This window comes from Hemitrygon akajei, chromosome 7 (assembly GCF_048418815.1).
Source record: "Hemitrygon akajei chromosome 7, sHemAka1.3, whole genome shotgun sequence".
Classification (NCBI taxonomy): domain Eukaryota; kingdom Metazoa; phylum Chordata; class Chondrichthyes; order Myliobatiformes; family Dasyatidae; genus Hemitrygon; species Hemitrygon akajei.
This window is the reverse complement of record NC_133130.1, coordinates 35,661,317-35,688,742: the sequence shown is the minus strand read 5'-3', so window position 1 is coordinate 35,688,742 and position 27,426 is coordinate 35,661,317. Positions and strand designations below refer to the sequence as shown.

The window sequence follows — 27,426 nt, the reverse complement described above, 5'->3', positions numbered from 1 at the left end:
TTACCGCAGAAATTTTTTCAAGAGTTAAATAAATGTGTGAGGAAATTCCTTTGGAAAGGTAAAATGTCAAGAATATCGTTGGAAAAATTGACATGGAAATTTGACCTAGGAGGGTTACAATTACCAAATTTTAAGAATTATTACAAAGCAAATCAACTTAGATTTATTGAATCTTTTTTTGATGAAGATAAACCGGCATGGATTAGAATAGAATTAGACAAAATAGGAGAAAATATACCAGAAGATTTTATATATAAATGGGAATCTAAATGGATACGGGAAAAGAAAGAATCTCCTATACTAAAACATTTGATTGATTTATGGAATAAGATAAATTTTGATGATGAGATAAAGAAATCTTCATTAGCAAAGAGACCTTTAATTCAAAATAAATTTATCCCTTTTACAATGGATAATCAACTTTTATATAACTGGTTTCACAAAGGGATTAGATATATAGGAGACTGTTTTGAAGGAGGTATATTAATGTAATTTGACCAATTAGAGAATAAATATAAAATATCAAATATCACTCTTTTCTGTTATTTCCAATTAATGGCTTATTTAAGAGATAAACTGGGTCAAACAATGTTATTGACGAAACCTAATGAAATACAAACTTTAATTCATAAAGGAAAAATTAAAACTTTATTTCTGGTATGTATAATTTGATTCAAAAACAGGCAATTAAACAAGGAATTCATAAGTCAAGACAAAAATGGGAAACTGATTTGAATATTAAAATTGATGAAATGAAAAGATTATGTCTTGACAGTATGACAAATACAATAAATGTTTGACTAAGATTAGTACAATATAACTTTTTACATCAAATATATATTACACCACAAAAAATAAATAGATTAAACTCAAATTTATCTGATCAATGTTTTCGATGTAATCAAGAAATTGGTACTTTTTTACACTCTACTTGGTCTTGTTCTAAAATTCAACTTTTTTGGACAAATTTAAGAGTTTTACTGGAACAAATTATTGGAATACAACTTCCACATAATCCAATATTATTTTTACTAGGTGATATTGAAGGGATAAAATCCAAATCCAAATTGAATAAACATCAGAAAGAATTCATAAAAATTGCATTGGCAGTAGCCAAAAAGGCTATTGCAGTTACTTGGAAATCGGATTCATACTGAAGTATAGATCGCTGGAAGAATGAAATTTTTAGCTGCATTCCACTTGAAAAAATTACTTATAATTTAAGAGATAAATATGAAATATTTCTGAAAATTTGGCGCCCTTATTTACAAAAAATAGGATTAAATATATAGGTGCTCCGAAGATAAAATTATTGGTTATCTGGGGAAAGAAATAAATATACATATTAAAGCTATTATGAACTCCATGGAGCATGTGGGGATCTTCCGATATCCAGGCATTCTTTCTTTCTTTCTTTTTTCTTCTTTTTTTTCTATAGGGATATGTTAGGGGGGAGGGGTTAAGGGGAGGGGGGAAGGGTTGATAATTTTTTTTTCTTTCTGTAACCTATTTGAAAATTCAATTAAAAATATTTAAAATTCTGAAAGAGGTAGCATTAGAGATTGTGGTAGCATTAGAAATGATCTTTCAAAAATCATTGGACTCTAGCATGGTACCAGAGGACTGGAAAATTGCAAATGTTGCTCCACTCTTTAAGAAAGGAGGAAGGCAGCAGAAAGGAAATTATAGACCAGTTAGCCTGACCTCAGTGGTTGGGAAGATGTTAGAGTCAATTGTTAGGGATGAGGTGATGGAGTACTTGGTGACACAGGACAAGATAGTACAAAGTCAGCATGGTTTCCTTCAGAGAAAATCCAGCTTGATGAACCTGTTGGAATTCTTTGAGGAGATTACAAGTAGGATAGATAAAGGGGATGTAGTGGATTTTGTATATTTGGACTTTCAGAAGGCATTTGACAAGGTGCCACACATGAGGCTTCTTACCTAGTTGGCTGCCAGCGACTAGTGGTGTTGGGCAGGGTTAGTGTTGGGACTACTTCATTTTATGCAGTATATAAATGATTTAAATGATGGAATAGATGGCTTCATTGCCAAGTTTGCAGATGATACAAAGATTGGTGGAGGGGCAGGTAGTGTTGAGGAAACAGGTAGCATGCAGAAGGACTTAGACATATTAGGAGAATGGGCAAGAAAGTGGCAAATGAAATTCAATGTTGGAAAATGCATGGTCATATACTTTGACAGTAGAAATAAATGTGTGGACTGTTTTCTAAATGGGGAGAAAATTCCAGGAATCCAGCTTGAGTATTGTGAACAGTTTTGGGCTCCTCATCTTAGAAAAGATGTGCCGGCATTGGAGAGAGTCCAGAAGAGGTTCAGAAGGATGATTCCAGGAATGAAAGGGTTATCATACGAGGAATATTTGATGGTTCTGGGTCTGTACTTGCTCATTTTCAAAAGGATGACGGGGAATTTCATGGAAACCTTTCAAATGTTGATAGGCCAAGACAGAGTAGATGTGGAAAGGATGTTGATGTTCCATGGTGGGAGAGTCTAGGACGAGAGGGCACAGCCTCAGGATAGAGGGGCACCCTTTCAAAACAGAGATGCAGAGAAATTTCTTTCACCAAAGAGTGGTGAATTTATGGAATTTGTTGCCACATGCAGCTGTGGAGGCCAGGTTGTTGGGTGTATTTAAGGCAGAGATTAATAGGTTGGACATGGCATTGAAGGTTATGAGGAGTAGGCCAGGAACTAGGGTTGAGGAGGAGAAGGAAAAATTATCAGCCATGATTGAATGCTGGAGCAGACTCAATGTGCTGAATGGCCTAATTCTGCTCCTATGTCTTATGGTCTTGATAGACTAGGGCATTTCACAATAAATGAGGAGATAGTGTTGGGTTTCTTAAAGAGCATTAAGACCATATCAATAGGCTCAGCACTGATTTCCCTGTCCTCTTCATCTTTCTCTTTGTAAACACTGATGTAAAGTACTCATTAAGGACCTCAAACACATCCTCCATATTCAAACAAATGTTTCCCCCTTTATCCTTGAGTGGCCCTACACTCTCCCTGTTTGTCCTCTTGCTCAATAGAATGCTTTGGATTCTCTTTAATCCTACTTGCCAAGGACTTTTCATGGCCCCTGTTGGCTTTCCTAACTCCCTTCTTGAGCTCTTTTCTGGCTTCTTTTCATCCTCAAGGGCTCGGTTGATTCCAGCTTCCTAAACTTTACATATTTCTCCTTTTTCTTCTTGACTGAATTCATCACCTCTCTCGACATCCAAGGTTCTCTTAACATTTAAGGAGGTGTGTTCTCTGTTCCCTAACTGTTCACCTACTGAAAGGTTGGTCACCTGGCCAGGTTCATTACTCAACACCAGGTCCAGTACAGCCCCTCCTCCTGTTTGACTATCTACATATTGTTTTAAGAAACCCTCCTGGATGCACCTAACAAATTCTGTCCCATAGAAACTTCTTACACTAAGAAGGTCTCATTTTATAATAGGGAAGTTGAATATCCCCCGTAATAACAACCCTATTGTTTTTACATCTTTCCTGAATCAGCCTGGATATCTTTTCCTCAATGTCCTGGTGGCTATTGTGGGATCTGTAGTACAATCTGGTCAGATTGATTGCACCTTTTTTATTTTTGAGTTCTACCCATATAAACTCAGTAGACAAGTCCACTAATATGTCCCCTCTGAGTGCAGCTATGATATTGTCTCTGATTCGTAGTGCAACCTTCCAACTCTCTTACCTCATTCTCTATCTTTTCTAAAACTTCAAAACCCTGGGACATTAAGCACCCATTCCTGCCCCTCTCTCAACCAAGTCTCTGTAATAGCCACATCAGAGTTCCCTGTACTGATCCATGCTCAAAGTTCATAATACCCATACCCATAATACTCCTAGCATTAAAGCACACACACTTCAAACTACCTCTCCTATAGTAACTGTTACTTTGATCCTGCCTATTTTACCGGCCCTGACATCTACCTTCCTCACCACCCCTCCACTTTCTGACCTGTTGCTCTGCTTCCCATCCACCAGCAAAACTAGTTTAAACCCCCCAGGCAGCACTAGCAAACCTCGTGGCCAGGATATTGGTTCCCCTCCAGTTTCAGTGCAACCCGACCCTCTTGTAAAGGTCACCACTGTCCCAGAAAAGGTTCCAATTATCCAAGAACCTGAAACCCTGCCCCCTGCACCAATTCCTCAGCCACTCATTCATCTGTACCATCATCCTATTCCTGGCCTGACTAGCTCATGGCATTGGGAGTAATCCAGAGGTCCTGCTTTTCAGCCTTTTTCCTAACTCTCTGTACACCTTTTTAGATAAACCTGTATACCTGCCCATTAAAACAAATCACATGGCAACAACTCAGTGCATAAAAACATGCAGACATGGTCGAGAGGTTCAGTGATTGTTCAGGCCAAGCATCAGACTGGGGAAGAAATGTGATCTAAGTAACTTTGGTATGACTGTTGGTGTCAGATGGGGTGGTTTGAGTATTTCAGAAACTGCTGATTGGGGATTTTCATGTAGAACAGTCTAGAGTTTACAGAGAATGGTGTGAGAAACAAAAGACATCCAGTGAGCTGCAGTTCTGTGGGCGAAAACGTCTTGTTTATCAAAGGTGTCAGAGGAGAACGGCCGGACTGATTCAAGCTGACAGGAAGGCAACAGTAACCGAAATAACCACACGCTACAACAGTGGTATGTAGAATACACAGCATGTCGAAGCTTGAAATGGATGGGCTGGAGCAGCGGAAGACCGTGAACATAGATTCAGTGTCCACTTTATTAGGAACAGGAGGTATTTGATAGAGTGGCCACTGAGTGTAGAGCTTACAACGTTATGGCACAGTACAGACCCTTCAACCCACAATGTTCTGCTGGCCTTTCTAAGATCAATCTAACCCTTCTGCCTTACATTTTCCTCCATTTGTCTATCATCCATGTGCCTATAAAATTTATTTATTGAGATACATCGTGGAGAAGGCCCTTCCAGCCCTTCGAGCTGTGCCACTCAGCAACCCCTGATATAACCCTCATGGGACAGTTTACAATAATTAATACATCTTTGGGTTGTGGGAGGGAACAGGAGCATCTGCAGGAAGTCCACGCGGTCATAGGGAGAATGTATAAACTCCTTACAGACAGCAGCCTGGGTTACTGGCACTGTAAAGCATTGTGCTAATCACTACGTAACTGTGTTTCTTAAATGCTCCCTATGAATCTGCCTCTACCACCACCCCTGGAAGGGCATTCCAAGCACTTACCATTCTCTGACATCCACCCCTGTACTTTGCTCCAATCACCTTAAAATTATGTTCCCTTATATTAGCCATTTCCACCCTGAGAAAATGTCTCTGGCTTTACACTCAATCTATGCCTCTTATCATCTTGTACACTTCGATTAAGTCACGTCTCAACCTTCACTGCACCAAAGAGAAAAGCCCTATCTCACGTAGCTTATCCTTATCAGATATGCCCTTTAGTCCAGGAGATTCTGACAAATCTCCTCTGCACTTTCTCTGAAACTTCCACATCATTCCTGTAACAAAGAGACCAGAACTGAAGACAATCTAGCTTGGGTTTTATAGAGTTGCAACATTACTTTGCGGCTCTTAAGCTCAAACGCAGAGAGTTCCGTAGGCTAGCTCATTAGCTATATTTAAAATGGAAATAGATACGTTTTTGAAAGATCAGAGATTAAGGACTATGGGGACTTGACACAGTAGAGGATTTGAGGCCGGGGTAAATCGGCCATGATTATATTGAATGGTGGGCCTGCTTTGAGGAGCCAGATGACCCACTGTTGCTCCGATTTTTGTGTATAACACAATGCGGTGAGCAAGGATTGACTAATGCTTAGGCAGTGAGGTGGAGAAGTGATTTGTGATTTTGAAATTAAAACTCTGCACATGCAATGCAAGCCTCATTACACGAGCATAAACCTCAAGTGAATCCACTTACTTCAGCTCAAGACTTTTCCCTAACTCAGCTATCAAAACGTGGAATTTTTCCATTTAGCTTTTGTCTGTTGGCCTTATCATGATCAAACCCTGCTGGGTAGCCACTCTTTGAATTGTGGCTCTGGGTGAACTAATAAATCTGTTAAAGTGGGGGAGGATTATCGAATGTTGTTGCGAATGAAGCTCAACCATGGAGATGGGTTATCGGCTCTAGAAAAGTCCACCTGCTTTTCCCTTCCCCAGTATTTTAAATAGACATGCTCTATTGCTTTTATGTCCTTCTTAAACCATGTCCCTCAATGCTTTCTACAAGTGAATCAACCAACATTAATACAATAAAGTGCTATATTACCTTGAATCTTCAGTGCCTCTATGTATGCTGTGTCCAAACAAACTGTTCCAAAGTTCAATATTCTAAATCAGATATCTAACTTTAGTAGTGGTAGGGATGTTATAAACTGTGGCTATGATAACAATCTCACTTAGCTATGCAACATAATGGTAGGAAAAGAAAACTACAAAGGTTACAGCTGTTGCTGGAGAGCACAGTTTCACTGAAAATTCATCAATAATTGACTAACGCAGTCACTTAGCAACAGAGGAAGGTAGTGCATCACTTCTGATCCTCTTTGCTCTGAAAATCGCTGTGCCTGAAACCTCTGCTCTCACTTCTTGGTCCAGTTGCTAAAATATTTCAATGGTGAACATTCAGTCTCCTTAAGCTCAATTTAAGATGAACTATCGTGGCAATTCAGAACCTCTGACTAGATGTGAGTGGTGCTTTTAGAATTGGTTCTTTGCTTACTGCAACCAGTAATGTCCAGGATTAAGATTTATGACTCTATAGCCTAGCACAGTGCAAGTCGATAACCTTAGTGCTGCTGGGGAATTGGTTGTATACTTGGAGGATCATTGGCTGGATTATCCAAATTAAATATAGGAGGGCAGATGAATATTTTGCACTTTAGATATATTGATATATTGATATTGATATATATATAGATATTTTGTGAAACAGGCTGATTTTAGCAGGCAAAGTGGATTTGCAACAGTGTGTATTGTACACAATATGTGTGGAAGAATGGGATCATCTCAATTTTATGTCCTGGTGTATTAAGGGCAATTAGCAGTCCTTTTTGCACCCACTCTGAATCATAGTACCATATTTCAGGAAGTAGTCAAATGGTTTTCTCTCACTATGTACAAAATTATCTACTCCAGTGGGTCAAATGGTTGATTCATGAGGACCTCGATAAAATCACTGTCACTAAAGAGATAGTGATGAGCAAACTAGAGGGCCTGAAGGTAGATAAGTCCCCTGGTCCTGATAGGGTGCATCCCAGGGTGCTGAGGAAATTGGTGGAGGTTGTCGTAGATGAGTTGGTAAAATTTACCAAAATTCTCTAGACTCTGGGCAGGTCCGAGCGGATTGGAAGACAACAAATGTCACACCACTTTTTAAATAAGCCAGTTAGTTGTCTACATTTGTCTGTAGTCAGGCAAATGCTTGAAGCTGTCATTAAGGAAGAAACAGTGAAACATTTAGAAAGGAGTGGTTCCATTAGACAGACGCAGCATGGATTCAGAAAGGGCAGGTCCTGTTTGACAAACTTACTGGAGTTTTTTGAGGACATAATGAGTGCAGTGGATAGAGGGGAACAGGTGGATGTCGTATACTTGGATTTCCAGAAGGCATTCAATGTGCCACACAAAAGACGTATAAATAAGATATGGATGCATGGAGTCAGAGGTAGTGTATTGGCATGGATAGTGGATTGGTTAACCAACAGAAGACAGAGAGTTGGTATAAATGGGTGTTTCAACGGTTGGCAGTCAGTGGTGAGAGGGGTGCCACAGGGGTTGGTGCTGGGCCTGCAGCTGTTTACCATTTACATTGATGATTTGGAAGAGGGGACTGAGTGTAGCGTAGCAAAATTTGCTGATGACACTAAACTGAGTGGAAAAGCAAATTGTACAGAGGATGTGGAGAGTCTGCAGAGGGATATAGATAGGTTAGGTGAGTGGGCCAAGGTCTGGCAGATGGAATACAACATTGGTAAATGCGAGATCATCCACTTTGGAAGGAATAATAGAAGAGCAGATTATTATTTAAATGGTGAAAGATTGCAGTATGCTGTTGTGCAGAGGGACTTGAGAGTGATTGTGCATGAATCGCAAAAAGCTGGCTTGAAGGTACAACAGCTTATTAAGAAGGCAAATGGAATGTTGGCCTTCATTATTAGAGGGATTGAATTCAAGAGCAGGGAGGTCATGCTGCAACTATGCAGGGTACTGGTGAGGCCGCACCTGGAGTACTGTGTGCAGTTCTGGTCTCCATATTTGAGGAAGGATATACTGGCTTTGGAGGCAGTGCAGAGGAGGTTCACCAGGTTGATTCCAGAGATGAAAGGGTTAACCAATGAGAGATTGCGTCACCTGGGACTATACTCTCTGAAATTCAGAAGAATGAGAGGGGATCTTATAGAAATATACAAAATTTTGAAAGGGATAGATAAGATAGAAGTAGGAAAGTTGTTTCCATTGGTAAATAAGACTAGAACTAGGAGACATTACCTCAAGATTCAGGGGAGAAGATTTAGGACGGAGATGAGGAGAAACTGTTTTTCCAGAGGGTGGCGAATCTGTGGAATTCTCTGCCCAGGGAAATAGTGAAGGCTTCTTCACTGGATATATTTAAGATACAGTTAGATATATTTTTACATAGTAGGGGAATTAAGGGTCATGGGGAAAGGGCAGGTAGATGGAGGTGAATTTACGGACAGATCAGCCATGATCTTATTGAATGGTGGGGCAGGCTCGATGGGCCGGATAGCCTACTCCTGCTTCTATTTCTTGCGTTCTTATGTTCCACCTATTTTACTTTCATTATTTAACTTAAACAGATTGACGGCAGTGTCTTCTCGTTTAACTTCTGCCAATGATACTGGCTCCCAGAGAACAGTAAAGCATGAGGTTCTGTCCAAGACGGACTGTGAAATAGTCTCTGGGATATACTGAAAACTTACAGCCTGTTTATTGGTACAAAATTCACTTGTTTCATCAGTCCTTAACAAGGCAAGTTGTCAAAAAATCAGGATCGTGTACAGAGTGAGAAATGTGATCAGTGGAGCATACCAGATTGAACACCCTTTAAACATATGGAGCTGTGTTTATTTATCAGACAGAGAGCTCAAAATATGTGACATTTTTGCAGTAAAGTTTCACTCCAAGTGACTGAGCTTTAAAAGGTTTGTTTTTGGCCACATGCTGTTTTGCTGCCTGGTATACAACACAAAAAAGAACAAGACCCAGAAATTATTCACACGAAGCTGTTCCTCAAGATTCCAACGGACAATAATATGCTCGTCCAGAACTCTCCTGTGAGATAATTATGTTGGGAAATGTCACAGTATTTCCAGCAAAAAAGGTTACAGGGAGTACTCAGGAGAATGGGGTTGAGAGGGATAAGAAATCAGCCACGATGGAAAGGCAGAGCAGACTTGATCAGCCAAATGGCCTAATTCTGCTTCTATGTCTTGTGGCCGTATGGTCCAAGTGTAAAGTGAAGCACTTCAGCGAAGTTAAACCAGACCAGAATATATACATTAAATGGTGTTGGGGAGTGTTACTGAACAACAAGACCTTGGGGTATAAATACATAGTTCCCTGAAAGTAGCATCACAGACAGAAAAGTATTTGCCCTCGACAGTTGTGGCACTGAGTGTAGGAGATGATGTAGGTATTTTTACACAGAGAGTGTGAGTGACTGGAACACTGCAGGGGTGCGGAGGTAATAGGGACGTTTATGAGACTTAGATTGGCGCGTGGATGTAGAAACAATGGAGGGTTATGGGCTGTGTTGGAGTGAAGGGCTAGAATGATCGTGGAGTAGGTGGGCACAACTTTGTGGCTGAAAGGCTCATATTTTGCTGTACTGCTCTGTGTCCTATGTCATGTTGCAGCCTACAGGCTGATGGTGAGATCGTCAGCATTCACTGTGAAACTGACAGCGACTAGTGAAGCTGAGTTGCTGTCAGTGATACCCTCCTCCTCTGTAAGCTCTGCTGCTGAAATCCTGACAAATAGAAACCTTTCTGAGTTAACAAGGATTTCAAGGTTTTTGGAAAATGAAATTTCTTGTTGAATGAAATTTACCTAAATTTATTATGTATTCAAGTAAAAATTAATGTTCAGGACCATTTCATTGGACATAAAAATAATTTCTTTTGGTGGAAATGTAATTTTTCAAAGACCATCTTTTGAAAATAACCAGAAAATTATTTACTTTTAAAAAAGTCTTCACAAGAAAATCTGCAGATGCTGGAAATCCAAAACAACACACACAAAATGCTGAGGGATCTCAGCAAGTCAGGTAGCATCTGTGGAAATGAATAAACAGTCCATGGTTCCAGCCAAGACCCTTCTTCAGGACTAGAAAGGAAGGGGGAAGATGCTAGAATAAAAAGGTTGGGAGAGGATAAGGAGGATAGCTAGAAGGTGGTCGGTGAAGCCCTTTCCCTTTCCCTCCCCATTCTTTCTTATTCTATTCCCCACCCTGGCCTCTTACCCCTTCTCATCTGCCTAACACCTCCTTCTTCTCTTTCTCCCATGGTCCACTCTCCTCTCCTGTCAGATTCCTTCCTCTTCAGCCCTTTACCTCTCCCCTCCCCACCCACCAGCTTGGCTTTTGGTAACCTTCTGGCTATCCTCCTTCACCTCCCCCACCTTTTTATTCTGGCATCTTCCTCCTTACTTTCCAGTCCTGAAGAAGTGTCTCGGCCTGAAATGTTGACTGTATTCATTTTCATCGATGCTGCTTGATCCTCCAGCATTTTGTGTGTCTTACTTGTAAAAGTTTGTATATACTGTGATATTTCAGCTTCAACCTTAATCTCTTATTTGGGCCCCAATTGCTTTTGTCTCCCTATAGAAAATGTTAAACATGCTCATTAAAATTTAACACCTTGGTTTGATTTGTTAGAAGTGTATAATGAAGAATCTTCCTTTGACTGCTCGTCACTTGCCAGCATGAAGTTAAGGTCATGAAAAAAAACCTTACCATCGAGTCTGGAGATCTTTGTGGGGAACTTCCTTTGAAGTTAGTGATAATGTAAAAATTGTACAACACTTTAAGTTGGTGACATTTCATCAAGTGAAAGGTCATAGACCTGAACATTAACTGTGTTCTTCTCTCACATTTGCTATCTGAACAACTGAGTATTTCAAGTATTTTGCATTATATTTCAATTCTCCAGCATTCACTATATTTTTGTTTTCTATTATTAATTATTTATCCGCAGATCAAGAAGGATGATTGCATTTATTGATGAATAAATTTATTTTTGATGCCTCCTTACTTTCTGTGGATTGTAAAAAGAAATTGTTTTAATAGAGAATATTTGTGAAAAATTCAGTTTTTGTTTGGTTTTCCGCATCCCGATCTGATTAACCACATTGCAAGAGTTTATGAAAGGCATGATACACAGATGATTGCAACTGGGGTAATTGCAATTGCACACCATCTGTGCCACTAGATCATGTAACGTACACCTTTTGCTTCTCAGAGGGGATGATTTAGTAACAGGAAAAACTGTGAAAAGCATCCCAAAAAGATATTAAATTGTGACAACTGTGGGCCTCAACATGTTTCATCCTTAACTACATTCCTGCAGGTTAGATAAACAAACACTAATAAATGGTCAAGAAAAATTTAGAAAGGTAATCATTCATAATTGTAGATTCACTGCCTGCCTTCTGATCACTAGTGGGATTGCTTTGCTACCGGAGAGGCGAGTCTTTGTGGCCTGTCACTGTGCCCGAAGGATGTTACCAGGGTTTTTCTGCATTTTGGATGCAGATATGGATTTTGACTATGATCTATGGACTTTTTTCTGTCTTATAGTTTTTTATATTCTGTGTTTTGGGGGGGGGCTAATGTTCTTGTACGGAGTAGTGGGATTTGGGGGTTGATGATCATGTTGCTGTTCTTTGTTTTTTCTTCTTGGCTACCTGAAGAAGAAGAATCTCAGAGTTTGTATCCTTCGATAATAAATGAACCTGAACCTTTGAACCATTGGACCATTGTCAGTGCCTAGACAATATCAGAGCTTCTCAATACAGAGCTAGGACAATACATGGATATAAGATTGGAACAATGAAATACAAATCTGCAGAGTTTTGCCACAGAACTTATACAGTATAATGACTTAATATTTCCAGTCACCCATATTTTAGAGAGGGACCAATAAAAACCCTTAAGTATAAAAGGGTCAAGTCATTATGATCAAAGGTTGTAAACATTTATATTCAGAAGGGAGTCATTTAAACTGAAATTTCAGTGAAGTATATTAAATATTAATAGCTTATTTTAAAATGTCATAGTTAAATATCTTTCTAATTCATTTTCCATTTGTCATATTTTCACAGGTGGAATGTTCTGAACCTAAACGTGCATTCCTTGCAACACACACAAAATACTGGAGGAACTCGGCAGACCAGGCAGCATCATGGGGTGATAGGTAAGGACAAGAGGAACTCTATCACTGTATGGCAGTGGGAAGATGGGGTGAGCATGGATATTCGGGAAATGGAGGGGATATAGTTGAAAGGAGCATCAATGGTGGAGGAAGAGAAACACCATTCTTTGAAGAAGGAGGACATTTCTAATGTCCTGGTAAGGAAAGCTACATCCTGGGAACAGATGTGGCTGAGTTGAAGATACTGAGAAAAGGGAATAGCATTTTCACAGGAGACAGGGTGGGAAGAGGCATAGTCGAGATAGCGTGGGAATCGTTAGGTTTATAAAAGATGCCAGTTGTAGCTTGTCTCCAGAGATGGAGACAGAGTGAGCGAGAAAGTGGAGGGAGATGTCAGAAATGGACCAAGTGAATTTAAGGGCAGGGTGGAAGCTGGAGGCAAAGTTGATGAAATTGACGAGCTCAGCATGGGTGCAAAAACAGCACCAATACAGTCATCAGTGTAGTGGATGAAGAGATGGAAGGCTTGGAGCATGGAATGTTGTAGTTAGCCAATGAAAAGGCAGGCATAGCTGGGGCCCAGGTGGCTGCCCATGTCTACTCCTCGGGTCTGGAGAAAGTGGGAGGAGCCAAAAGAAAATTTGTTGAGGGTGACAACCAGTTCATCCAGACAGAAGAGGTTGATGATAGTGGGGAACTGGTTGGTTCTTTTATTGAGAAAGAAGCAGAGAGCTTTAAGGCTTTTTTTAAAGGCAGAGAGCTTTTCTTTTCGGAGAATGGAAGTGTATAGGGACTGGACATCCATGTTGAAAATAAGGTAGTCAGGGTCAGGGAATTGATAGTGAGGAGATCGAGAGCATGGATGTAGGTGGGAAGGGACTGAGCCAAGGGGGATAGAATGGAATCGTGGTATGAGAAGGTGAGATCAGTGAGGCAGGAGCAGGCAGAGACAATTGACCTACCCACACAGTCAGGGTTGTGGACCTTGGGTAAGAGGTAGAAACAAGCAGTGCATGGTAAATGAACTACAAGTTTATTTGCAGTGGATGGGAGTTCTCCAGAGTTGATGATGTCAAAGTTCAAAGTCAATTTATTATCAAAGTACATAAATGTCACCCTATGCAACCCTGAGATTCATTTTCCTATGGGCATATGCAATAAATCTATAGGATAATAACTATAACAGAATCAATGAAAGAGCACACCAAGTTGGCCGTTCAGCCAGAGTGCAGAAGACAACAAACTGTACAAATACAAAAATAGAGAAATAGTAATAATAATAAATCAATCAATCAATAAACAATATGTGTCAAGAACATGAGATGAAGAGTCTTTGAAAGTGAGTCCATAGGTTGTGGAAACGTTTCAATGATGGGGCAAGAGAAGTTGAGTAAAGTTACCCCCTCTGGTTTAAGACCCTGATGGTTGAGAGGTAATAACTGTTCCTGAATCTGGTGGTGTGGGTCCTGAGGCTCCTGTACCACCTCTCAGCAGGAGTGAAAGAGAGCACATCCTAGGTGGTGGATGTTTCTAATAATGGACGCTGCTTTCCTGTGACAGCGTTTCATATAGATGTGCTCAGTGGTGGGTAGGGCTTTACCTGTGATTGATTGGGCCGTATCTACTACTCTTTGTAGGATTTTCTGTGCAAGGGCATTGGTGTTTCCATATTAGGCTCTGATGCAGCCAGTCAATATTCTCTCCACTATAGAAATTTGTCAGAGTTTTAGATGTCATGCTGAATCTCAACAAACCCCTAAGGAAGTAGAGGTTTGTGTTCTCTTCATAATTGCACTTAGGCTCTGGGCCCAGGACAGGTTCTCTGAAATAATAGCACTTGAGGAATTTAAAGTTGCTAACTGGCTCCACCCCTCATCCCCTGATGAGGACCAGCTCATGGACTTCTGGTTTCCTTCTCCTGAAGTCAATAATCTGCTCCCTGGCCTTGCTGACATTGAGTAAGAGATTGCTGTTATGGCACCACTCAGCCAGATTTTCAATCTCCCTCCTATATGCTGATACATCACTGCCTTTGATTCAACCTACAACAGTGGTGACAGCGGCAGTTTTCTGATGGTCCAGAGTAAGGTTTTCCTCAAGAGGAGGTGTCTGAGAGTTGCCACCGGGCCTCAGCAAGGTAGAGGCCAGGGTACAGCCGCCCCTTTGTCTATGGGATTGGTGCGGAGAGAGTGGCAGGCTGCATTATTTATCCTCTTGTGTGTTATGTTCATGTCTAATGTTTAAACGTAATTATTATAAGCTGCACTTAGTTCGAAGTACATTTATTATCAAAGTATGTACAAATTATACAGCCTTGAGGTTCATCTGCTTACAGGCAGCCATAAATCTCAAGGACATCTGTGGAGATAAGGTGACTCTTTTGCACTTGTCAATGTTGATGGCTGAAAATATTTTGCACTGGACTTTTTAGAAAAATTCTACATTGTAACAACTGAAATGACTAATCAAAACATCGATATTTCAAAGATCCACTGAAGCATCTGACTGGAATTATTGATTAAATGCAGTTAGTTCTTTCTAGATTCTTCTGCTGAACTCTCAGAATGCAAAAGAGAGTGAAATGATATTTTACAAATAATGGAAAGTGTAAAGTAGGTGCCGGGGAGTTGAGAACAGAGAAACTGGGGTGAGTTGTAAAATGAGCTGATATTTTACTGTTGATAGTGTCACCCCCACATTGACCCTCCCCTATTTGCACACGGTAGCAAGGCAACCTGGCCAAGGTGTGTTTGGTACTATAACTGTGCGACTTCCCATTGGAAGGTTCTTGCACTTTACGAATAATCTGAAGATAATAATAATTTATTTGAAGGGAGTAGTAAAAGCAAAATCTTCGCAGTGTTACAGCTAATTAACAGAGGGATGAAGGCTCGGTTAAGTCATGCTTTTCATCTTCAGTTTTCAGTCATTTCATTCAAGTGATTTAACGGAATGGCAATCACACACAGGTTCTCACATTTGCTGCCAATACTGTTCATATCTCAACATTCAATATTGTTTAATGTCGCTTCCACTACATTAGTGTACAGGAGAACGAAATAATTATTAGTCAGGATTCGAGCAGCACCCAAAAATAAACAAGATAAGGTAAAGAATACTGTAATGAAAATGGAATAAATATAAATATATAAGATAGCTTATATACAGAGATTGATTGCATGTCCATAAAAGGACGCTGGGCACAGGAGTGTCTACATAAGGTGATTGACAGGAAATGATAACATAGTAGTGGTGGGGTTGGGGTAGTGGGTGCAGGTCATGATCAGCCTTACTGCGTGGGGTAAGTAATTGTGGATGCTACATACCCTGCTCCCTGATAGGAATGGGACAAACAGTCCATGAGCAGCATGGGTGGGCTCCTTTATGATGTTACTAGCCCTTTTCTGGCACTTCTCCTTGATGGTGAGTAAGCTGGTGTTGGTGATGCCTTGGGCAATTTTGACTACTCGCTGTACAACCTTCCTGTCCGCCACAGCACAGTTTCTGTACCATGTAGTGATGCAGCTTGTCAGGCTGCTATCCACTGCCCACCTGCAGAAGGACACGTGTATAGATGTTGCTGTGTTACAGGAAGGAGAGGGTGCTGAAGAGATTCACCATGATGTTGCCAAGATTAGCGCATATTAACTCTTAAGGAGAAGCTGAAGGAACTTGGATTATTTTCTCATGAGTGTTGAAGGATGAGGGGGTGACCTGATCAAAGTATATAAAATTATAAGAGGCGTGGATAGGATGAATAATCAGAGCCTTTTTCCCACAGTGGAAATGAGGGAATATTTTTATGATGAGTGAGGGGAAAGGTTATAGGTAATTTACGAGACTGACTTTTTTACACAGAGGCTGGTGCACACACTATTAATAGAAGAGGTTGAAGCAGATATGATAGGAAGTCTCCAGCTTCTGGTAATTCCCTCCCTCTCCCTTACCCCATCCCACTTTCACTCTGCCTCCTCTTCCAGCTGCCTATCACCTCTCTCAAGATTCTGCCTTCTTCTACTACCCATAGTGCTTTCCCCTTACATTCCTTCTTCACCTTTCCTGCCTATCCCCGCCTTGCTTCCCCTCCCCCATCCCTTGATCTTTCCCTTTACTGGTTTTTCTCTTGGCACCTTCCACCCTCCCCCCACCTTCTTTATAGGGCCCCTGCCCCCTCCTTCTTTAGTCCTGATGAAGGGTCTCGGCCCGAAACGTTGACTGCTCGTTTCCACGGATGCTGCCCGACCTGCTGAGTTCCTCCAGTGTGTTGTACGTGATGATAGCAATAAGACCATTTAGACAGGAAGACAGGGAATGGAGTGACTATGTTCAGGCAGATGAGATTGTTTTAAACTGATGTCATACATCATGGGCCGAAGCATTTATTCCTGTGCCGTGCTATTCCAGGTTCTGTCATTTCACTGTCGGGAAGTGGCCTGGTTGAGGGAAGTGCCTGGTGTGAAAAGTGCTAATCTTTGGCTCGAGAGTCTTCAGCAAGGAGGCTGAGGGAGGAGACTATGCCAGGCACAATTGGAGAGGCTGAAGACATGACTGCTAAGCTGATTCAGTGTGCTATGTGCATGATGTGGGAGGTCAGGGACACTGATGGTGCCCCCGGCTGCTACAGCTGTGGAAAGTGTGTCCAGATTCAGCTTCTGAAGGAGCATGTTGCAGCACTGAAGAAAGAACTGGATGACCTCAGGTTTATCCGCAAAAACGAGAGTTTTCTGGACATGACCTACAGTGAGGTCGTTACATCGAGGATACTGATGCACCATCAATAACTCTCGGAGATGTGAGTCAAGGTAGGCTTTTATTGGCTGGAAGAAAGCACCGTCAGCAGCAAGAGACCACCACACAACATCCTGGAGACTGAGGGAGGAGCAGTGCCTCCAATCGCCTTTATATAGGGCTCTGTGGGAGGAGTCACGGTCTGTGGGAGGAGCCACAGGAGCAGTCAGCGGGGGGGGGTGTCCAGACAGGTATATGTAGTTCACCACAGATACCGGAAGAGAGAAAGGGGGTGACGATGAGGAAGGAAAGGATGCTTGAAGTACAGGAGACCCCAGGGGATGTACCTCTCGTAAACAGGTTCACCCTCTTGGAAGCTGTCAGGACAGAAGATACTGCCAGTCTGAGAGGCGGACAGGTCTGCGAGCTGAAAATTGGTGCAGAAGCAGAGCCGAGGAGTCAGACATCAGGAAGAGCCGTGGTAGTAGGGTACTCCATAGTAAGAGGTATGGAAAGGGGTTTCTGCGGCAACAGGCGAGATTTAAGGGTGGTGTGTTGCCTCCCTGGTGCTAGGGACCAGGACATCACGGACCGATTGCAGGGAATCCTCAAGGGTGAAGGTGAACAGCCGGAACTGGTAGTGCATGTCGGCACAAATGACATCGGGAAGAAGAGGAAGGACATTCTGCAGCGGGACTTCAGAGAACTCGGAAGAAGGCTGAAAAGCAGGACTTCCAGGGTGGTTATCTCTGGTTTGCTTCCAGTTCCTCGTGCTGGAGAGGGCAGGAACAGAGAGATAATGGATCTGAATGTGTGGCTGAGGAACTGGTGCAGGAAGCAAGGATTTACATTCTTGGACCACTGGGATCTATTTTGGGGTAGGGATGAATTGTACAAAAGGGACGGGTTGCACCTTAATAGGCGGGGGACCAGCATTCTGGCAGACAGGTTTGCCACTGCAACACGGATGTGTTTAAACTAAGTAGTGGGGGGGGAGGGGATGAACTGGAAATATAAGGATGGAGTTAAAGGGAAAGTGAAAATAAAAGTTAAAAAGGACAACAGAATCAATGGAGTAGAAAGCTCAAGAAGAGATCATACAGTATGGCCAAGTGAAATAGGAATAGATATGAAAGGAGAGGGGAGTAACGAATTAAAAGTATTATATATGAATGCACGAAGTATAAGGAATAAAGTAGATGAGCTTGAGGCTCAGCTGGAAATTGGCAAGTACGATATTGTGGGAATAACTGAGACATGGCTTCAAGCGGACAGGGCCTGGGAAATGAATATTCAAGGATATACATCTTATCGAAAGGGCAGACTGACTGGCAGAAGGGGTGGGGTGGCTCTGTTGGTGAGGAATGATATTCAGTCCCTTGCGAGGGGGGAGACATAGAATCAGGGGATGTAGAGTCAGTATGGATAGAACTGAGAAATTCTAAGGGTAGAAAGACCCTAATGGGAGTTATCTACAGGCCCCCAAACAGCAGTCTGGATGTAGGGTGTAAGTTGAATGAAGAGTTAAAATTGGCATGTCGCAAAGGTAATGATACAGTTGTCATGGGGGATTTCAACATGCAAGTAGAATGGGAGAATCAGAATGGTACTGGATCCCAAGAAAGGGAGTTAGTGGAGTGCCTCTGAGATGGATTCTTAGAACAGCTTGTACTGGAGCCTACCAGGGAGAAGGCAATTCTAGATTTAGTGTTGTGCAATGAACTGGATTTGATCAGGGACCTCGAGATAAAGGAACCATTAGGAGGTAGTGACCATAATATGATATGTTTTAACCTACAATTTGAGAAGGAGAAGGGAAAATCAGATGTGTCAATATTACAGTTCAACAAAGGGAACTATGGAGCTATGAGGGAGGAGCTGGCCAAAGTTCAATGGCCCTAGCAGGGAAGACAGTGGAACAACAATGGCAGGTATTTCTGGGAATAATGTAGAAGGTGCAGGATCGGTTCATTCCAAAGAGGAAGAAAGATCCTAAGGGGAGTAAGGGGCGGCCATGGCTGACGAGGGAAGTAAAGGGCAGTATAAAAAATAAAAGAGAAGTATAACATAGCAAAGATGAGCGGGAAACTGGAGGACTGGGAAGCTTTTAAAGAGCAACAGAAGATAACAAAAAAGGCAATACGCCAAGAAAAAATGAGGTACGAAGGTAAACTAGCCAAGAATATATAAGAGGATAGTAAAAGCTTCTTTAGGTATGTGAATAGCAAAAAAATAGTTAAGACCAAAATTGGGCCATTGAAGACAGAAACGGTTGAATTTATTATGGGAAACAAGGAAATGGCAGATGAGTTGAACAGGTACTTTGGATCTGTCTTCACTAGGGAAGACACAAACAATCTCCCAGATGTAATAGTGGCCAAAGGAACTAGGGTAAAGGATGAACTGAAGGAAATTTATATTAGGCAAGAAATGGTGTTGGATAGACTGTTGAGTCTGAAGGCTGATAAGTCCCCAGGACCTGATGGTCTGCATCCCAGGGTACTTAAAGAGGTGGCTCTAGAAATCGTGGACGCATTGGTAATCATTTTCCAATGTTCTATAGATTCAGGAACAATTCCTGCTGATTGGAGGATGGGTAATGTTGTCCCACTTTTCAAGAAAGGAGGGAGAGAGAAAATGTAATTATAGACCAGTTAGCCTGATGTCAGTGGTGGGAAAGATGCTGGAGTCAATTATAAAAGAGGAAATTACGACACATTTGGATAGCAGTAGAAGGATCAGTCCGAGCCAGCATGGATTTATGAAGGGAAAATCATGCTTAACTAATCTTCTGGAGTTTTTTGGGGATGTAACTATGAAAATGGACAAGGGAGAGCCAGTGGATGTAGTGTACCTGGACTTCCAGAAAGCTTTTGATAAAGTCCCACATAGGAGATTAGTCAAGAAAATTAGGGCACATGGTATTGGGGGCAGAGTACTGACATGGATTGAAAATTGGCTGGCTGACAGGAAACAAAGAGTAGTGATTAACGGGTCCCTTTCAGAATGGCAGGCTGTGACCAGTGGGGTACCGCAAGGTTCGGTGCTGGGACCGCAGCTGTTTACAATATACATTAATGATTTAGATGAAGGGATTAAAAGTAACATTAGCAAATTTGCTGATGACACAAAGTTGGGTGGCAGTGTGAAATGTCAGGAGGATGTTATGAGAATGCAGGGTGACTTGGACAGGTTGGGTGAGTGGGCAAATGTATGGCAGATGCAGTTTAATGTGGATAAATGTGAGGTTATCCACTTTGGTGGCAAGAACAGGAAGGCAGATTACTATCTAAATGGAGTCAAGTTAGGAAAAGGGGAAGTACAACGAGATCTAGGTGTTCTTGTACATCAGTCAATGAAAGCAAGCATGCAGGTACAGCAGGCAGTGAAGAAAGCTAATGGCATGCTGGCCTTTATAACAAGAGGAATTGAGTATAGGAGTAAAGAGGTCCTTCTGCAGCTGTACAGGGCCCTGGTGAGACCCCACCTGGAGTATTGTGTGCAGTTTTGGTCTCCAAATTTGAGGAAGGACATTCTTGCTATTGAGGGAGTGCAGCGTAGGTTCACACAGTTAATTCTCGGAATGGCGGGACTGTCACATGTTGAAAGATTAGAGCGACTGGGCTTGTATACACTGGAATTTAGAAGGATGAGAGGGGATCTGATTGAAACATATAGGATTATTAAGGGATTGGACACGCTGGAGGCAGGAAGCATGTTCCTGCTGATGGGTGAGTCCAGAACTAGAGGCCACAGTTTAAGAATAAGGGGTAGGCCATTTAGAACAGAGATGCGGAAAAACTTTTTCACCCAGAGAGTGGTGGATATGTGGAATGCTCTGCCCCAGAAGGCAGTGGAGGCCAAGTCTCTAGATGCATTCAAGAGAGAGTTAGATAGAGCTCTTATAGATAGCAGGGTCAAGGGATATGGGGAGAGGGCAGGAACGGGGTACTGATTGTATATTATCAGCCATGATCACAGTGAATGGCAGTGCTGGCTAGAAGGGCCGAATGGCCTACTTCTGCACCTACTGTCTATTGTCTATTATTGATCATGTCTGAAAAATGCAATTTAAAAATTCCTAGTTAGGAATTGGTTTCTATTTGTCACCTGTACCGAAATACAGTGAAAAGCGTGTCTTGCATGCTGTTCATACAGATCAAGTCATTGCAATGTGCTTTAAAGCAGTAGAAGTTAAAATAATAATAGAATGCAGAATAAAGTGCAGTAGTTACAGAGAAAGTGCAGGGCAGGTGCAGAATACGGTGCAAGATCAAATGTAATGATTACCAGCAAAATTGTCAGGGACATTTGAAATGCAGGCAAGTGCTATTATCAGGCAGTAGAAGAGGAATACTCAAATGGCCTTTACCAAAAACTGACATTTTTATTTTTATGAGGTCCTCTCCACTTTCCACATTGGATCAGAAATTAGGTTGATTATCGCTGCCTTCAACCCAGACTGCTGCTTTGAAATGCTGGTGATAAATCAAACCTCAGATTTTCCTGCTTTCTATAATGCTCTCCCAAATAACACTACGCCTTCAGCACAGTCCCTAATGAACATCAAAGTGTCAATTGAAGTAGGTAACCACATTATTGATTAAAGTGGAGCCCAAGTAATGATCAATATAGTACGCTCAATCAGAGCTACACTGTCAGCTTCACTCATTACAAAGGTGTGGTTCTTTTGCAAGTAAACACAACAACAATTTTCAAAATTTGACTTTTTTAGTTTAAATCCTTCTCATTAGTTAACCATTAAAAGCTAATATAATAATGACTTCTGATTATGAATGTGGTGTCTTAAAATCAGAGGCTGTCTCTTAAAAATGCAGTCTCAGCTGGCAGCATTCAGTTAGAAGCATCTCATTATCATTCTGTGAGACATAAGGTCTAACTGCTTATTTAAACTCATCTAAAAATCTTCATTTTCTAGCATTTTCTCAGAAAGGCAGTGTCCATTATTAAGGACCTCCGCACCCAGAGCATGCCCTTTTCTCACTGTTACCATCAGGTAGGAGGTACAGAAGCCTGAAGGCACACACTCAGTGATTCAGAAACAGGTTCTTCCCCTCTGCCATCCGATTCCTAAATGGACATTGAACCCATGAACACTAACTCACTTTTTTAATATATAGTATTTCTGTTTTTGGACATTTAAAAAAATCTAGTCAATATACGTAATTGAAATACTTGTTTATTTATTATTATGTTTTATTTTATTTATTATTTTTTCTCTCTGCTAGATTATGTATTTCATTGAACTGCTGCTGCTAAGTTAATAAATTTCACAACACATGCCAGTGATAATAAACCTGATTCTGATTCTGTTCCTTACACCTTTCTAAATATAATTTGTTGTTGCTTTCAGTAGAGAATTATCTTTAGTTTTGCATTTGCCTGATTGAATTTAGTAATCATGATTTTATATATTATTTATCGCTGGGTTTGTTAAAATTTCATTTTCCTTTACCTACTTATTTCTGTTTCATATTTAGTTGGTTTGCCAGCAGCTTAATAGTTTTTGTGACAGTAAGTAAGATTACTTTCCTCTGTATTAACCCAGGTTCAGTGTTAAATAGCATTTCTTAATGGTTAAGCCAACAGTTGCAGTCTACCATTTCCATTAAACTGAGGAGGTATATAAAAATCAATAGCGTGAGTGGGTCAGGGGTCACATAGAGGCCAGACTCCTCTGAAAGACACAGGCCATGAACCAGATAAATTTAACAACTCATTTACCAGTAGTAAAGCTAACTATTTTTCTTTTCCTAATCCAGGGTTCATTAATTACATGTGTAAATAGTAAGATAACCACTAGCCTTTTGTCTCCCGTTTGATTAAAACCACCCCAAAACACTCTCTCTTTCACCAAAGTGCACTTATCATCATTATTTTAAATGACTGTTTTTTGCAAGAGATAGCAATCTCTGTACTGCTGAACTGTTTGGCGTGGGCATTTCAATCTAATTAAGGCCAATAAACTGTAAATCTCAGTAAAGGTGTGGGATAAAGAGAAAGATACTGCAACAAAGTAGTGATTCATATCGTGCATTGGCAAACACATTGACAGATCTGCTTAAAAAAAAAATTGCCTTACAAATAACTCTTGCGTTAAAAGACTGTCTTAAAATTCATTGCCAGGGAATGTATGATACCATAGCAATGATACATTGAACTGTGCTTCTGCAATTCAGTTCTACTACAACAATAAGTTGCTCACTCTATGATATGTGTGTTTACTTATACTGGCTGGGGTGATGTATTTTCCAGCACAGCTCTAGGATATTAGAAGCACTTAAGTAATGGATGCAAATAGATGTTTTGAGTTTCATTTGGCGTCCTTCAGGACCTGAGGCCCTGTGTTGACCATGCATGTTGCGTTCCAGCTGTCTATGTGATACACAAGCCAGGGCAGGATGATGTGGAGAGCATGCAGTTGCCCGTGTAGCAAGCTCCTCCTCTCCACGCAGCTGGTGTCTCCGTAGGAACAGCAGAGACCGATGCAGTTTGGCACCAGGGTCATTGCGGCGGTTCCAGTCAGCGCTGAACTCAACATAGGACTGCTTTATCGACTCCGGCTCGGTACTTTCCCTCGTGGTTTACTCCTGAAGCCACAAGGCGGCAGAGGATTGAGATCAGAGTTTTCCTTCTCCTTGATGAGCAACCAGCCATGAGTGACGAGCCCCACCTGACTGAAGCAACTGGTCTTGTAACCTGCCTTTGCTTCTTCTCCTGTCAGTGGAAACGTTTCCACCAGGCTTAGCAGCTAGGCTGCACATGAAGGCCAGGAGCTGGACTTGGTTGTCAGAGGCTATTTGAGGTGCACACCATTGGGAGCATTTAATGGGTAGTGGGAGCTTTGAACTTTGGCAATAACAACCTTAAGGAAACACATACTGAGTCACCCTTTTGGTATTAGATTGTTTACTAAGAAATAATGTTTCAAAGATTTCAAAGGTTCATTTAATATGCATCCTGAAATGCTTTTTCTTCACAACTATCCATGAAAACAGAGAAATGTATACAATGTGATACTTGAACTGATTAAATTCTTAAACCAACAAGCCACAATTTATTTAGTAAGTGCTGATTAATCAAACATATGATAGATTGATGTGAAGGTCGACCATGTTTCATTTACATTCTTAAAACATCAACAATACCTCATTTGCAAGGGCCAACCTGAGTCATTCACCCTACACCTTCTGCCCAGTTCAAAGTTTGAACTTATTATAGAAGTATGCTTACCATTTGGGTTGGCTGGTGGCGTAGTGGCATCAGCACTGGACTTCAAGGCAGATGGTTGTGAGTTCAAACCCAGCTGGGTTCCAACCTGGGCAGCAGCAGTATCTGTATGGAAGAAAGGCCTGGCAATCTACTTCCGTATCTTGCCACGAAAACTCGATGAACACTATGGTCCATGAGGTCACGAAGAGTCAGACTCGACTTAACAACTGAACAACAACAAACATATACCATTTACAGTCTTGAGATTCATCTTCTTACAGGCACCCACAACAGAATCCACAATGACCAACAAACATCGAATGTGTGAAGGAGTACAAATCAAAGTAAGCAAATAATAGATCCAACATGAGCTGCAGAGTCCTGAAGGTGAGCCTACAGGGTGCGGTGTCAGTTCAGCGCTGAGGCGACTGAAGCTGGTCCAGTAGCCTGATGGCTGTAGGGCAACAACTGCTCCTGAACCTGGTAGCATCAGACCGAAGACTCCTGCACTTCCTGGCCAATGGTAGTAGTGAGAAGAGGGGAAGATGGATCGAATGCAAGCAGACAAGAGGGGGGATCTTGGTTGGCATAGAGAACAACGCATGTTCATTTTGAACTCTGTTTTAATCTTATTTGGCACTTTAATTCACGTGAAGGAATGGAGTTGAGCATGGGTATGTTTTCCAATCTCAGGCCTTGACGAAGTGCTAGCGTCGATGTTGGTCAGTGTGGTGAGGCCAGAATTGGGACTGCTTCTTTTTACGTTATCTGTCAGTGATTTGGACGACAAAACTTATAGCTTTGTGGCCAAATTTGTGAACAATATCTGAGAAAGGATACGCTGGCTTTGGAGTTGGTCCTTGGAGATTCATGAAAATGGTTCTGGGAGTGAAAGCATTGTTGTAAGAAGAGGGTTTGATGCTCTGGGTTTGTAATTACTGGAGTTTAGAAGAATGGTGGTGGGGGGGAATCTCATCAAAACCAATTGAATTTTCAAAGGTATTGATAAAGTGGATGTGGAGAGGATATTTCCCGTAGTGGGGGAGACTAGGCCAGAGGACACAGCCTCAGAATAGCGGGACATCTCTTTAGAGCAGAGATGCTGAGGAATTTTTTAGCCAGAGTACGGAGAATCTGTGGATTTCTTTGCTACAGCCAGCTGTGGATGTCAAGTCATTGGGAATGCTTAAAGCAGAGGTTGATAGGCGGTACTCAATTAGTAAGGGAGTCAAAGATGGAGAGAAAGCAGGAAAATGGGGTTCAGAGGGAAAATAATTCAGTCATTATGGAATGGAGGAGCAGGCTCAAAGGGATGAATGGCCTTCTTCTGCTCTAATGCTTTATGGTCGTATTTAACAAAGGATGTCATTAAAGAGGGTCTTACTAGAATAATACCTGAAAATGGGTTGTTTGTCTGATGAAGAAGGGTTGGACATGCCGATGAGGGTAAGAATGAGATGAATTGGCAGATGAATGCATGGCTGAGGAACTAGTGTAAGGAGAAGGGGTTCAGACTTCTGGATCATTGAGATCTCACCAGGGAAGGTATGAACTATACAAAAGGGAGTTGTTACACCTGAACCCAAGGAGGACCGATATCCTTGCAGGCAGGTATGCTAGAGCTGTTGGGGAGGATGGGAACTGGAATGATAGGACTGAGAATGGGACAATTGGTATACAAGTAGGGGCAGTCTGTAATTCAGACAGTGAGAAAGGGCAGGCAGATGAAAGAGCAAAATTGCAGTCAGTGGGATAAGCTGAAGGATAACATGGGGGCCAATCAAAAAGGGTGATGAATACAAGTCTTAAAGGTGTTATATTTGAATGCATGTAGTATATGGAAAAGGTAGATGAACTTGTAGTGCAGTTAGAGATTGGCAGGTATGACATTGTGAGTTATGGCTACCCAAAGAACAAAGTTGGGAGCTTAACATCCAAGGATACACTTTGTATCGATAGGACAAGCAGGTAAGCAGAGGAGGTGGTGTGGTTCTATTGGTAAAAAATGAAATCAAACCCTTAGAAAGAGGTGACACGGCATAGGAAGCCTTAGAATCCTTGTGGGTAGAGTTAAGGAACTGCGAGGATAGGAAGACCCTAATGGGAGTAATAGTAGCCAGGTGTGGGATCCAAATTATAATGGCAGATAAAAAAAATGCATATCAAAACGGCAATGTTATGCTAGTCATGGGGGATTTCAATATGTAGGTAGATTGGGGAAATCAGGTTGGTGCTAGATTCCTAGAGGAGGGATTCGTAGAATGCCTATGAGATGCCTTTTTATTTCAGCTTGTGCCTGTGCCCATTAGAGGAAAGGTAATTCTGGATTAGGTGTTGTGAAATGATAAGGCAGCTTAAGATAGCAATGCTTAGGAAGCAGTGATCACAGTATGGGAGAATTCACCTGCAATTTGAGAAGGAGAAGCTAAAATCTGATGTGTCAGTATTACAGTAGAGTAAAGGGAATGACAGAGGCATGAGAGAGGAGCTGGCTGAAGTTGATTGGAAGGGGACACTAACAGGAATGATGGCAGAACAGCATTAGCTGAAGTTTGTGGCAGCAATTTGGAAGGAGCAGGATAGATGTGCCTGTATCCCAAAGGTGAAGTAATATTCTAAAGGGAGGATGAGGCTGACAAGCAAAGTCAGAGACAGCTTAAAAGCAAAAGAGATGGCATATTATGCAACAAAAAATAGTTTAGAGGATTGGGAAGCTTTTAAAAACTAGCAGGAAGCAACTAAAAAAGACATAAGGAGAGAAAAAATGAAATATGAAGGGAAGCTAGTCAAAAATTATAAATGAGGATATCATAAGTTTTTTTTCAAATATATAGAGTAAAAGAGAGGCAAGAGTTGATATTGGGCCGCTGGAAAACAATGCTGGAGAGTCAGTAATGGGGGAACAATGAAATGGCGGAGGAACTACCGTAGATTCCGGATTATAAGCCGCTACTTTTTCCCCACATTTTGAACAGCTTTGAACTCTGCGGCCTATAATCCAGAGCGGCTAATACATGGTTTTTTTTCATGCCGCCTCGTAAACATT

At 41.5% G+C, this 27,426-nt stretch overlaps 1 long non-coding RNA gene across 1 annotated transcript in view; it reads left to right on the top strand.

Moving 5' to 3' along the window:
• LOC140729979 (uncharacterized) overlaps nucleotides 1-27,426 on the top strand; it is a 252,119-nt gene that overhangs the window by 108,359 nt on the left and 116,334 nt on the right. The window contains exon 2 of the long non-coding RNA XR_012099452.1: nucleotides 12,370-12,461. This is a non-coding gene — a long non-coding RNA (uncharacterized lncRNA). The remainder of the gene's footprint in view (nucleotides 1-12,369; nucleotides 12,462-27,426) is intronic.